The following is a 12709-nucleotide window of genomic DNA, read 5'->3' on the forward strand; positions in this document are numbered from 1 at the left end:
AACGGAGAGATAAAATTGGATTGCTGGATATAGCCACCAATCGGAGTTTAATTTAATGTTTCAATATTTTATTATTAGTTTATTATTACAGGGAACTGTGGGTATAGGATTGTGTATATGGGATTGTATAAATTTTTTTTATTTTTTTTATTTTTATTTTTTTATTTTTTTTAATTTGGTTGGACTTGTGTCTTTTTTCCCCAATATATTTTATTGAAAGGTTTTAAGAGAATACAAGTATACACATGCAATGTATAATGAAAAGAACATAGAAAAATACTTATAGGTAATAGTGGATGATTGTAAGCAAGAGATGACATTAAATGAATTTTAAAGTGGAGGGCCACCCTGAAAAAAAAAAAATACACCAAAAATCCTAAAAAAAAAAAAAAAAAAAAACATTTGAAAAAAAAAAATGTTTTAAACTTACCTAAACCCTTGTTGCTAGGCAGTCTTCCTAATCTGCCTCTTCCTTTTCCGCGGCGTCTTCTGCTCCTCGGTGAGCGGTCCTGTTGTCTTCTGGGAACTGTGTGTCTTCCCAGAACACCACAGGGCCATTCACAGAGCGCCGCGCCGCTCGCACATGTGCAGTAGGAAACTGGCAGTGAAGCCGCAAGGACGGGTCGGCCACGGGCGGCCGACATCACGGGCACCCAGGACAGGTAAGTACTTATTTAAAGTCAGCAGCTACAGAGTTTGTAGCTGCTGACTTTTCTTTTTTTTTTTTTATGGCCAGAATCCCGCTTTAAGGAAGTTTTGGCGGAAGTCTGGGCTTCTTGAAGAAAGAAGGAAAGAGCAATATAAGTGCGAAAACATATAAAAGGGAGGGTTTGGAAGTTGGGAAAAAAATAATAAAATAATATCAAAATCATTAACACAGATAATAATAAAAAGTTATATTAAAAGAAAATCAAATAATACATAAGAAAATCAGACAATTGTCCAATGGAGCGTACAGGCCTGGCCAACAGTCTGTCATCACACAATTCCTGGCGGAAAATCTGATCATGTGTACGAGGCTTTAGGCAAGCGATCATATGAGATAGCCATAGTCTCTTCCATGGCATTGTGTCTTTTTTTCAACCTAACTATGTAACTATGTAAGGTATTTTTTTTTTTTTTATCATTCACTTATCACACGTTTCTTTAAAATTGGAGCACAGATTCTTTTACACTTTCACAATGTTGAACGTATATTATTCATGTTTATTTATTTATTTATTTTTTTATATATTGTCATTTTTATTATTTTCCAAGAAATTACAAAGTAATATAAACAAACAGAAGATAGAAAAATATAATAAAATTGTAAGGTACTTTCACTGGCCACTTTATTAGGTACACCTTGCTAGTTCCGGGTTGGACCCCCTTTTGCCTTCATTCTTTGTGTCATAGATAACAAGGTGTTGGAAACATTCCTCTGAGATTTTGTTCCGTAGTGACATACTAGCATCACGCAGTTGCTGCAGATTTGTCGGCTGCACATCCATTGGAGTACAGGGACCTCATTGTCATGTTAAAGAAACCAGTGGTGAGATGATTTGATCTTTGTGACATGGTGTATTATCCTGCTGGAAGGAGCCATCAGAAGATGGGGACACTGTAATCATAAAGGGATGGACATGGTCAGCAACAATACTCAGGTAGGTCGTGGGGTTTAAATGCTCAATTGGTACTAAAGGGCCCAAAATGTACCAAGAAAATATCCCCCCCACACCATTACACCACCACCAGCCTGAACCGTTGGTACAAGACAGGATGGATCCATGCTTTCATGTTGTTTACGCCAAATTCTGACCCGACCATCTGAATGTCACAGCAGAAATCGAGGCTGATCAGACCAGGCAAGGTTTTTCCAATCTTCTATTGTCCAATTTTGATGAGTCTCTGCGAATTGTAGCCTCAGTTTCTTGTTCTTAACTGATACCTGGTGTGGTCTTCTGCTGCTGTAGCTCATCTGCTTCAAGGTTGGCTATGTTGTGCGTTCAGAGATGGTATTCTGCATACCTTGGATGTAACGAGTGGTTATTTGAGTTACTGTTGCCTTTCTATCATCTCAAATCAGTCTGCCCATTCTCCACTGACCTCTGACATCAACAAGGCATTTTCCTCCACAAAACTGCCGCTCACTGGATATTTTCTCTTTTTCTGATCATTCTCTGCAAACCCGAGAGATGGTAGTGTGTGAAAATCCCAGTAGATCGGCAGTTATTGAAACACTCAGACCAGCCCGTCTGTCACCAACAACCATTCCACGTTCAAAGTCACTTAAAATCCCCTTTCTTCCCCATTCTGATGCTCGGTTTGAACTTCAGCAAGTCGTCTTCACCACGTCTAGATGCCTAAATGCACTGAGTTGCTGCCATGTGATTGGCTGATTAGCAGTTTGTGTTACCAACCAATTGAACAGGTTACCTAATAAAGTGGCCGGTGAGCGTGTATAGTGCTGTCAATTTAAGCAGCGCTGTACATATATATTATACATTGACATCAGTCTCTGTCCTCGAAGGGCTTACAATCTAAGGTCTCTAACTCACATGCATACACACACATACTAAGGCCAATATAGACAGGAACCAATTAACCTACCAGCATGTCTTTGGAGTGTGGGAGAAAACCAGAGTACCCAGAGGAAACTCAAGCAGGCACAGGGAGAACATGCAAACTACAGGCAGGTAGTGCCCTGGTCAGGAATCGAACCAACCACCCTAGTGCTGCTAGGCAGAAGTGTTAACCAAGGTGAAACCTGATTGGTTGTTGACAGCAACATTAAACTTACTACACATTTGATTGTACAATCTCCTTTAGATCTACCAAACAAGTACGTAGTGTAAATGCCTGCCTGACTGGAAGCCAATTGATTGGATAGTGTAGGTAGGTCCTCTTACTGCATAGTTTTGGTAAATCTAAAACTGATTGTACAAAGATTGTATGGTCAGAATGTCATGTATATGGTGACCCTAAGGGTTCTAGTAAAAAATTTAAATACAGTGAAAATGTCTGAGCATATGCACAGCCATCACAAACAATTCCTGTAATTTTTCTAAAAAGTTTATTTTTTTATGATTGTCAGCTCCGTCTAGTGGCCATAATGCAGTATTTTCCTGAAATACCTCAATTGGGAAAATACTGCATTTTTGCCACCAGATGGTGCTGGCAATCATGAGAAATACACTTATCAGAAAGATTATGGGATTTTTTGTGGTGGTTGTGCAAATCCTCAGACATTCACACTGTGAATTTTTTTTCAACTAGACCCCTAAGTTTTTATAATTTTTCCTTATTTTGAATAACTGATCCCCATAAAATGCTGTTTTTTTGGACAGAATGATAGATGTATGTAATTCTGGAGGCCACTGTCTGACTCTGCCCAGACTATAAACCGTCTTTCTCTGATTCTGCCCTGACTAACCTGGTGCTGTCTGGTTTTACTTCAAATAAACGGGCACTCTCTGGTCCGTTCCTGACTAACCTGGCACTCTCTGGTTTTGCCCTGACTAGCCTAGCTGTCTCAGGAACTGCCTCAACTATCCTTGCACTCTGTTGATCTACCCCAATTCACCAAGCACTCCCTGGTTGTGCCCCAACTAACATTGCTCTTTTTTGTTCTGTCCCAATTAACTTGGCACTCTGGTTTTCTCCTGATTTGCCTAGCTCTCTTAGGTTCTGCTCCAATTACCCTGGTACTCTTTGGTTGTGCCCCAACTCACCATTCTCTCTCTTGTTCTGACCCAAATATCTTGGCACTCTCTGGTTCTACCCCAATTTACCTGGCACCTTCTGTTTCTGCCCAACTATACTTACACTTTCTTATGCCACGGCTAACTTGGTGCTCTCTGTTTCTGCCCCAATAATCTGTCTCTCTTTGGCTCACTCCTGACTAACCCCTGGCACTCTCTGGTTCTGTCCCAACTAACCTTGTTCTTTCTTCTGCATTGATTCACCTGATTCTGCCCCAACTATCCTGGCACTCTCTGGTTTTGCCCTGATTCAACTAGCACTCGCTGGTTCTGCCCAAACTAACATTGCTCCCTCTTATTCTGCCTCAACTACTTGGCACTCTCTGGTTCTCTCCTGACTTACCAGACTCTCTCAGGTTTTGCTCCAAGTACCCTGGCACTCTCTGGTTCTGCCCCAGCTAACCTTTCTCTCTCTTTTTCTGACCCAACTAAACAGTGGTGTAGTGGGTAGCACTTTCGCCTAGCAGTAAGAAGGGTCGCTGGTTCGAATCCCGACCACGACACTACCTGCCTGGAGTTTGCATGTTCTCCCTGTGTCTGCGTGGGTTTCCTCCGGGTACTCCGGTTTCCCCCCACACTCCAAAGACATGCTGGTAGGTTAATTGGACCCTGTCTAAATTGGCCCTAGTATGTATGAATGTGAGTTAGGGACCTTAGATTGTAAGCTCCTTATGTTAATGTATAATGTATATGTAAAGCGCTGCGTAAATTGACGGCGCTATATAAGTACCTGAAATAAATAAACTTGGCACTCTCTGGTTCTGTAACAATAATCTGTCTCTGTTCAGTTATTTTATGACTAACATGACTCTCTCTGGTTCTCTCCTGATTATCCTGGCACTCTCTGGTTCTGCCCTAATTCACCTGGCACTCTCTGGTTCTGCCCCAACTATCCTGGCACTTTCTGGTTCTACCACAGCTAACTTGGTGCTCTCTTGTTCTGCCTCAATAATCTGTCTATTGTTGGTTCTCTTCTAATTAACCTGGCACTCTGCATCTCCCCTGATTAACCTGGCACTCTCTGGTTCTCTCCTGACTAACCTGGCACTCTCTGGTTCTCTCCTGACTAACCTGGCACTCTCTGGTTCTCACCTGACACTCTCTGCTTCTCGCCTGATTATCCTGGCACTCTGGATCTCCCCTGATTAACCTGGCACTCTCTGGTTCTCTCCTGACTAACCTGGCACTCTCTGGTTCTCTCCTGACTAACCTGGCACTCTCTGGTTTTCTCTCTCTCTCCTGGCACTCTCTGGTTCTCTCCTGACTAACCTGGCACTCTCTGGTTTTCTCTCTCTCCTGGCACTCTCTGGTTCTCTCCTGACTAACCTGGCACTCTCTGGTTTTCTCTCTCTCTCCTGGCACTCTCTGGTTCTCTCCTGATTACCCTGACACTCTCTCTCTCTCTCCTGATTACACTGGCATGCTCTGGTTCTCTCTCTCCTGATTACCCTGGCATGCTCTGGTTCTCTTTCTTCTGATTGCCCTGGCACTCTCTGGTTCTCTCTCTCTCTCCTGGCACTCTCTGGTTCTCTCTCTCCTGATTACCCTGGCACTCTCTGGTTCTCTCTCTCCTGATTACCCTGGCACTCTCTGGTTCTCTCTCTCTCTCCTGATTACCCTGGCACTCTCTGGTTCTCTCTCTCCTGATAACCCTGGCACTCTCTGGTTCTCTCTCTTTCCTGGAACTCTCCGGTTCTCTCTCTCTCTCCTGGCACTCTCTGGTTCTCTCTCTCTCTCCTGGCACTCTCCGGTTCTCTCTCTCCTGGCACTCTCTGGTTCTCTCTCTCCTGATTACCCTGGCACTCTCTGGTTCTCTCTCTCCTGATTACCCTGGCAGTCTCTGGTTCTCTCTCTCTCTCCTGATTACCCTGGCACTCTCTGGTTCTCTCTCTCTCTCCTGGAACTCTCCGGTTCTCTCTCTCTCTCCTGGCACTCTCTGGTTCTCTCTCTCTGTCCTGGCACTCTCTGGTTCTCTCTCTCTGTCCTGGCACTCTCCGGTTCTCTCTCTCCTGATTACCTTGGCACTCTCTGGTTCTCTCTCTCTCCTGATTACCCTGGTACTCTGGTTCTCTCTCTCTCTCCTGGCACTCTCTGGTTCTCTATCTCCTGGCACTCTCTGGTTCTCTCTCTCCTGGCACTCTCCGGTTCTCTCTCTCTCCTGGCACTCTCCGGTTCTCTCTCTCCTGGCACTCTCTGGTTCTGCCATGTCTATCCTTGGTGCTATTTTGTCCTGTCAGTGGAGCTGCTCACCCTTGTATGTCCTATTCCCTGCTGACAGTAAATCCGGTGTATATATATATATATATATATATATATAGTGTGAGTGGTGATGATTCGGGGCTCAGTGTAGGGTGCGGAGTGATCTCCCGATGTCATTGCAGTGACACCCTCCTCCCCGCACACCGCCCGCCAGGAGAGTGTCCCCGGCTCAGCCCCCCTCTCCTCCCCCTCCCGGCTCCCTCCTCCCCCCTCCCTCCTGTGCTGGGAGCCGGTCCCCGGGATCATCCGCAGCCAGACCGGTCCCCTCCGCATCTCCCCGGGAGAGAGAGAGAGAGAGACATGTCTGCCAAAGGTAAGCGAGCGGTGTGCTGAGCGGTGTGCGGAGCGGTGTGGAGGTGAGAGCGGGGAATGGTGCAATGTCTGCCCGCTGCCCCCCCGACTCCATCTCCTCCTCACCCGGCTCTCCGCATTCTACAGAGCGCCGGATTGCTGCATTTCTCTGCACGTGACCGGCGGATGGAAGGCCGACAATGGCAATATATATATATATATACACAGGTGTGCTTCTAATATAGAGATCACCTCTAATACACAGGACAGGTGTTCTTATATAGAGATCACACCTCTCTAATACACAGGACAGGTGTTCTTCTAATACACAGGACAGGTGTGCTTCTAATATAGAGATCACCTCTAATACACAGGGCAGGTGTTCTTCTAATATAGAAATCACACACCTCTAAAACACAGGACAGATGTGCTGCTAATACAGAGGAGCTGCAATACACAGAAAACTGTTAATACACAGGACAGGTGTTCATATATAGAGATCACACACCTCTAATGCACAGGTCAGGCATTCTTATACAGAGATTACATAACTAGTACACAGGACAGGTACTCTTAAAGAGAGCTCATACCTCTAATACACAGGACAGGTGTGCTTCTAATACACAGAGAACACCTGTACTGCACAGGACATGTGTTCTTATATAGAGATCACACATCTCTAATACACAGGACAGGTGTGCGTCTAATACACAGGCCAAATGTTCTTATATAGATACCACGCACTTCTAATACACAGGACAGGTGTTCTTATATAGAAATTACACACCTCTAATACACAGGCCAGATGTTCTTATATAGATATCACACACTTCTAATACACAGGACAGGTGTTCTTATATAGAGATTACACACCTCTAATACACAGGACATGTGTGTGCTTCTAATACACAGGACAGGTGTGCTTCTAATACACAGAGAACACCTCAAATGCACAGGACTGGTGTTCTTATATAGAGATCACACATCTCTAATACACAGGACAGGTGTTCTTATATAGAGATCACACATCACTAATACACAGAACAGGTGTTCTTATATAGAGATCACACATCACTAATACACAGAACAGGTGTTCTTATATAGAGATCACACATCACTAATACACAGAACAGGTGTTCTTATATAGCGATTACACACCTCTAATACACAGGACAGATGTGCTGTTAATACAGAGGAGCTGCAATACACAGGCAAAACCGCTAATACACAGGACAGGTGTTCTTATATAGATATCACACATCTCTAATACACAGGACAGGTGTTCTTATATAGATATCACACATCTCTAATACACAGGACAGGTGCTCATATATAGAGGTCACACCTCTGATACACAAAACAGGTGTTCTTATATAGAGATCACACCTCTAGTACGCAGGACAATATGGGAGAATTATATAAAGTCCTGTGTATAGTAACACTGGCAGGCCTCTGTCCTGTGTATAGTAACACCATCAACTATATGTCTCTGCTCTGTGTATAGTAACACCATCTGTGTCTCTGCCCTGTGTATAGTAACACTGTAGGAAACTGAGCCCCTCTCCCTTCATAGTGAGTTGCTGCCCACCAGCTGAAAGTTAAAATCAGGCTTTCAGTGTCTGATATGTGAACCAGCTGGTGGGAGGAGCAATGATTCAGGCGGAATTTGAGATCTAAAAACGAGTCAAAGAGAACTGTAGTAGTTGTCACCAACAACCAATCAGGTTCTCCCTCTCCCTCTGTATATGTGCCTCTGGTTGGGGTCGCGCTGTGACCGATCTCACAATGGTGATCTTGTAAACGGTTTTCTGTTCTATGATTATTTCCCAGCTGTGTACTGGAGGTCTGTGTGAGAATATTGGTCATCACATAAAAACTGTCTGTGTCCCCCCTCCAGTGCCCAATCACATTCATCCTTGACCCTCCAGTTATCATATTCCGGTGCCCAGCCCCCTCCTGGCTGATCCTATGAAGTGTGACATTTCTTGTAGAGAATGTGAGTGACTTTGGGTGATATTAGAGGGACGTCCCCCAAAAAAAGAGAAAAGAAAAAATCTGGTTCTGCTGCTTCTGTGTTTAACTTCTGCGCTCTGTAGACAATTCTTCCTGGAGGGGGAGGGGCTGGGTGGTGCACAAGGGGCGACTTTATCGGTTACATTGTAGCACCTGCCATGTATCACCCATGAGGAGGAACGTTTGTTTGTTTGTTTCTGATTGTTTATTATTGATAACTTCCTCCTGGAAATGGAGATAATTAAAAACAAATATTCAGGCTTCATCCACACCTGTGCGCTGCACCTCTGCAGACTCGCTGTGGCCCTATTCATTCTTATTGACGCCCCACACATATTACAAACGCACGGCAAATTCGCATTGGTGAAGTGTTTTTGGCGCAGAGCGAATTCTAAAAAGGGGCAGGCATGTTTTTTGCGTGTTTCTCACACTTAGGGCATCCCATTCATTTCAACAAAACACGCAGAATTGTGCAAAAAAAAAAACCATGTGCTCAGTCGCATCTCCTGGTGTGATCGGAGCCTAATGAGCGTTAATTGTTAAAAAAACAAACGCGTCTTTCCACGCAGGGTTGTGTTACCTTGTATTCCGGCCAACTTTGAGTGCCTCTTCTGTTCCAGCTAAGGTACCTTCCTTGTTTTCCCAACACTTTCTTGTTTCCTTGTTTTTCCAGCGCATGCGCTTAGGGTGCCAATCAATAGCATGGCAGCAGGTAAACAATATGATTAGGTTAGAGTGCTGCTGGGCACGCATGCGCAGTATTGGTGGTGCACTAGCTGGGGGGACAAAATTGTTTGCATCTTGCCATAGTATCAGTAACACCCCCATATCCCAGGAGTCTGTGGGCAGTCCTGATGTCATTCTTGCCTAGGACGAGAAATGCGACAGTAAGGCCTCCTTAGTCACACGGGCGCAATTAAAGCGTTACTAAACCCAGGACACGGCGTTCACTATATCTGGTCTCCCACAGAATATGGAAATGCGATTATTTTAGTAAATATAAACTGATAAATATTTTTTCTCATCAGCAGTATATAGCAGTCTTGTGACTTCTATCGGTGTCTGGTTAAAGCTTATAGGAGGAGTTTTCATTCTCCTCTGACTGTCCTATGAGGCTGCAGGACCCCTGACCCTCTGTCTGGACAGTGCTGATCACATGCATCCTTCCCTCCAAAAAAAAAACAAAACAAAAAAAAAACTCTAGCAATAGACACCAAACTGAGCGTGTGCAGAGTGCCTCCTAGAGCTCTGTACTATCAGCAGATGGATTGGGGACAGTGGAAGAAGGGGAGGTTAAAACAGCCTTATTACACAAAACAGTAAATGATTTTACTGTTGAAGGTTTAGTAACACTGTAAAGCAGAACTAAAGTTCTTCTGTAAGAAACAATGAGCAGGCTTTCATTGCAGAGGAGACATGCGCTGTCTCTTCTGCAAAATAATGCCCCTACCTGCCTGCCCCTTGTTTAACCCGGCACTGTAAATTGAGCTGCGCATTTGCAGCTCAGCTTACAGTGTCAGGCTGGTCTCTGAGTGCCGGGATGACGAGCTGCTGCGCATGCGCAGGGCGGCCAATGAAGAGGCCCGAAGACTGACACTTAGAAGAAGATTCTGGTGAGGAACCGTTGGACAGGTGAGTATTTAAAACCTTGAGCCCCCCCCCCCGTTTACACTGAATGCGGCTTTGAAATCGCGGGACTTCACCTGAAATCGCACCATTTCAAAGCCGCATGTCAGTGCCACTTCGGGTGCGACTTGGCTGACGTGCTGTGAACAAGGTTCTTCGCCGAAACATGTTAGCAGTTACTTTGTACTTGGTGATTATCGAATGAAGAATTTGGATGGATTCCAGAGTGCGGGTTCTTTCCATATATTAATTGGTTGATATTTGTGCAATTTCATGCACAGATGTCTATGCAAGTCGCATCTGAAATTGACAAAAGCAGTGCAGGAAACTCGGTGCGGCACTGCAAAGTCGCACCCATCTGAACAGTTCCATTGCTGACAATGGGGTGCGACTTGTCCAGCGATTTGAACCTGTCAGCCAGCACCCGATAAACAATTGAAGAATCGGTTCAGGTGAGGACATTGTGGGCTCCCTGGACAGGTAAGTGTCCTAATATTAAAGTCAACAGCTACAGTATTCGTAGCTGCTGACTTTTAATTTTTGGGGGGAGGTCGGAGCTCCTCTTTAACAATTGGTATAGTGCCATCATATGCCATGGCACTGTAAAAAGTGACACAAACATAAGGGGGTTGATTTACTAGGCAAATAGACTGTACACTTTGGAAGTGCAGTTGCCAGAGCTTAGTAAATGAGGGGGGGTTCTGCTGACTTCCATCATCCAATCATGTGCAGGCAAAAATGCTGTTTTTTTCTTTTGCTTGCATGTGATTGGGTTGTCATTGTAAACTGAAGTTTCACCTCATTTACTAAGCTCTGAAGAATCTGCACTTGTTGCAACGTGCATAGTCATTTTTGCCTTTAGTAAATCCGTCCCTAAGTGTCGGTGTCAGTCAATGGAGAAGGAAGCAGTGCTGGATTAGTAATTTGCATATAAGATGACACTTTGGGGTTGATTTAATAAAGGCAAATAGACAGTGCACTCTGGAAGTGAAATTAAAAAAAGGAAAACGAATAGAAAGACTTGGATGGAAAGCACAGAAGGAAGACAGAGAAAACAATTGCTTTAGTTCTATTTTAGTGAAGAGGAGGCCAAGCATGCTGTGGCTCTGTATGTCCACACTTCTCAGCAGTGGCAGACCACCCCCCCTCCCCCATCCATGCCCCCTGACCCCTAATCTACATTCGGGGCGCCGGACGCATGGATTCCAATGGGGGGGGGGGGGGGGGTTGAAGCAAATAGGCTTCAAAAAAGTGTGGGCTAGGGGCAAGCCCACCCAGTTGTGTGACAATAGCAAATGAATATTCGCTAATGTCTTCCTGCTTCTCTTCCTGGCCAATCAGGAAGCCTGTTCTGAGACCCGATTGTGCCGGGAGTCCTTGGACCCAATTTGGCCGGGAGTCCTGGGACCTGATTTGGCCGGGAGTCCTGGGACCCGATTTGGCCGGGTGTCCTGGGACCCGATTTGGCCGGGAGTCCTGAGACCCGATTTGGCCGGGAGTCCTTGGACTCGATTTGGCCGGGAGTCCTGGGACCCGATTTGGCCGGGAGTCCTGGGACCCGATTTGGCCGGGAGTCCTGGGACCCGATTTGGCCGGAAGTCCTGGGACCGGATTAGGCCGGGAGTCCTGGGACCCGATTTGGCCGGGAGTCCTGGGACCCGATTTGGCCGGAAGTCCTGGGACCAGATTTGGCCGGGAGTCCTGGGACCTGATTTGGCCGGGAGTCCTGGGACCCGATTTGGCCGGGAGTCCTTGGACTCAATTTGGTCGGGAGTCCTGGGACCCGATTTGGCCGGGAGTCCTGGGACCCGATTTGGCCGGGAGTCCTGGGACCCGATTTGGCTGGGAGTCCTGGGACCCGATTTGGCCGGGTGTCCTGGGACCCGATTTGGCCGGGAGTCCTGGGACCCGATTTGGCCGGGAGTCCTGGGACTCGATTTGGCCGGGAGTCCTGGGACCCGATTTGGCCGGGAGTCCTGGGACCCGATTTGGCCGGGAGTCCTGGGACCCGATTTGGCCGGAAGTCCTGGGACCGGATTTGGCCGGGAGTCCTGGGACCCGATTTGGCCGGGAGTCCTGGGACCCGATTTGGCCGGAAGTCCTGGGACCGGATTTGGCCGGGAGTCCTGGGACCCGATTTGGCCGGGAGTCCTGGGACCTGATTTGGCCGGGAGTCCTGGGACCCGATTTGGCCGGAAGTCCTGGGACCGGATTTGGCCGGGAGTCCTGGGACCCGATTTGGCCGGGAGTCCTGGGACCTGATTTGGCCGGGAGTCCTGAGACCCGATTTGGCCGGAAGTCCTGGGGCCGGATTTGGCCGGGAGTCCTGGGACCCGATTTGGCCGGGAGTCCTGGGACCCGATTTGGCCGGGAGTCCTTGGACTCGATTTGGCCGGGAGTCCTGGGACCCGATTTGGCCGGGAGTCCTGGGACCCGATTTGGCCGGGAGTCCTGGGACCCGATTTGGCCGGGAGTCCTGGGACCCGATTTGGCCAGGAGTCCTTTGACTCGATTTGGCCGGGAGTCCTGGGACCCGATTTGGCCGGGGGTCCTGAGACCCGATTTGGCCGGGAGTCCTGGGACCCGATTTGGCCGGGAATCCTGGGACCCGATTTGGCCGGGAGTCCTGGGACCCGATTTGGCTGGGAGTTGAAGCAACCGCCGGGACTCAGGAGGAGATGCAGGGGGGGAGCCGTGAGCTGGAGTGAATGAATATGCACTATTGCATCACTGATCCTCCTCCCAGCCAATCAGGAAGCGGGTCGTGATACCCGTCACCC

At 46.9% G+C, this 12709-nt stretch overlaps 1 long non-coding RNA gene across 1 annotated transcript; it reads right to left on the reverse strand.

The window, feature by feature from the left end:
• Nucleotides 1-340: 340 nt before the first annotated feature.
• Nucleotides 341-10510, reverse strand: LOC141105757 (uncharacterized). The gene is made up of 2 exons (XR_012235645.1): nucleotides 8884-10510; nucleotides 341-1600 (listed from the first exon to the last, which is right to left on the reverse strand). It is a non-coding gene; the product is annotated as an uncharacterized lncRNA (long non-coding RNA).
• Between the last annotated feature and the right edge of the window lie 2199 nt (nucleotides 10511-12709).

This window comes from Aquarana catesbeiana, linkage group LG08 (genome assembly GCF_042186555.1).
Source record: "Aquarana catesbeiana isolate 2022-GZ linkage group LG08, ASM4218655v1, whole genome shotgun sequence".
In the NCBI taxonomy this organism is placed as follows: Eukaryota; Metazoa; Chordata; class Amphibia; order Anura; family Ranidae; genus Aquarana; species Aquarana catesbeiana.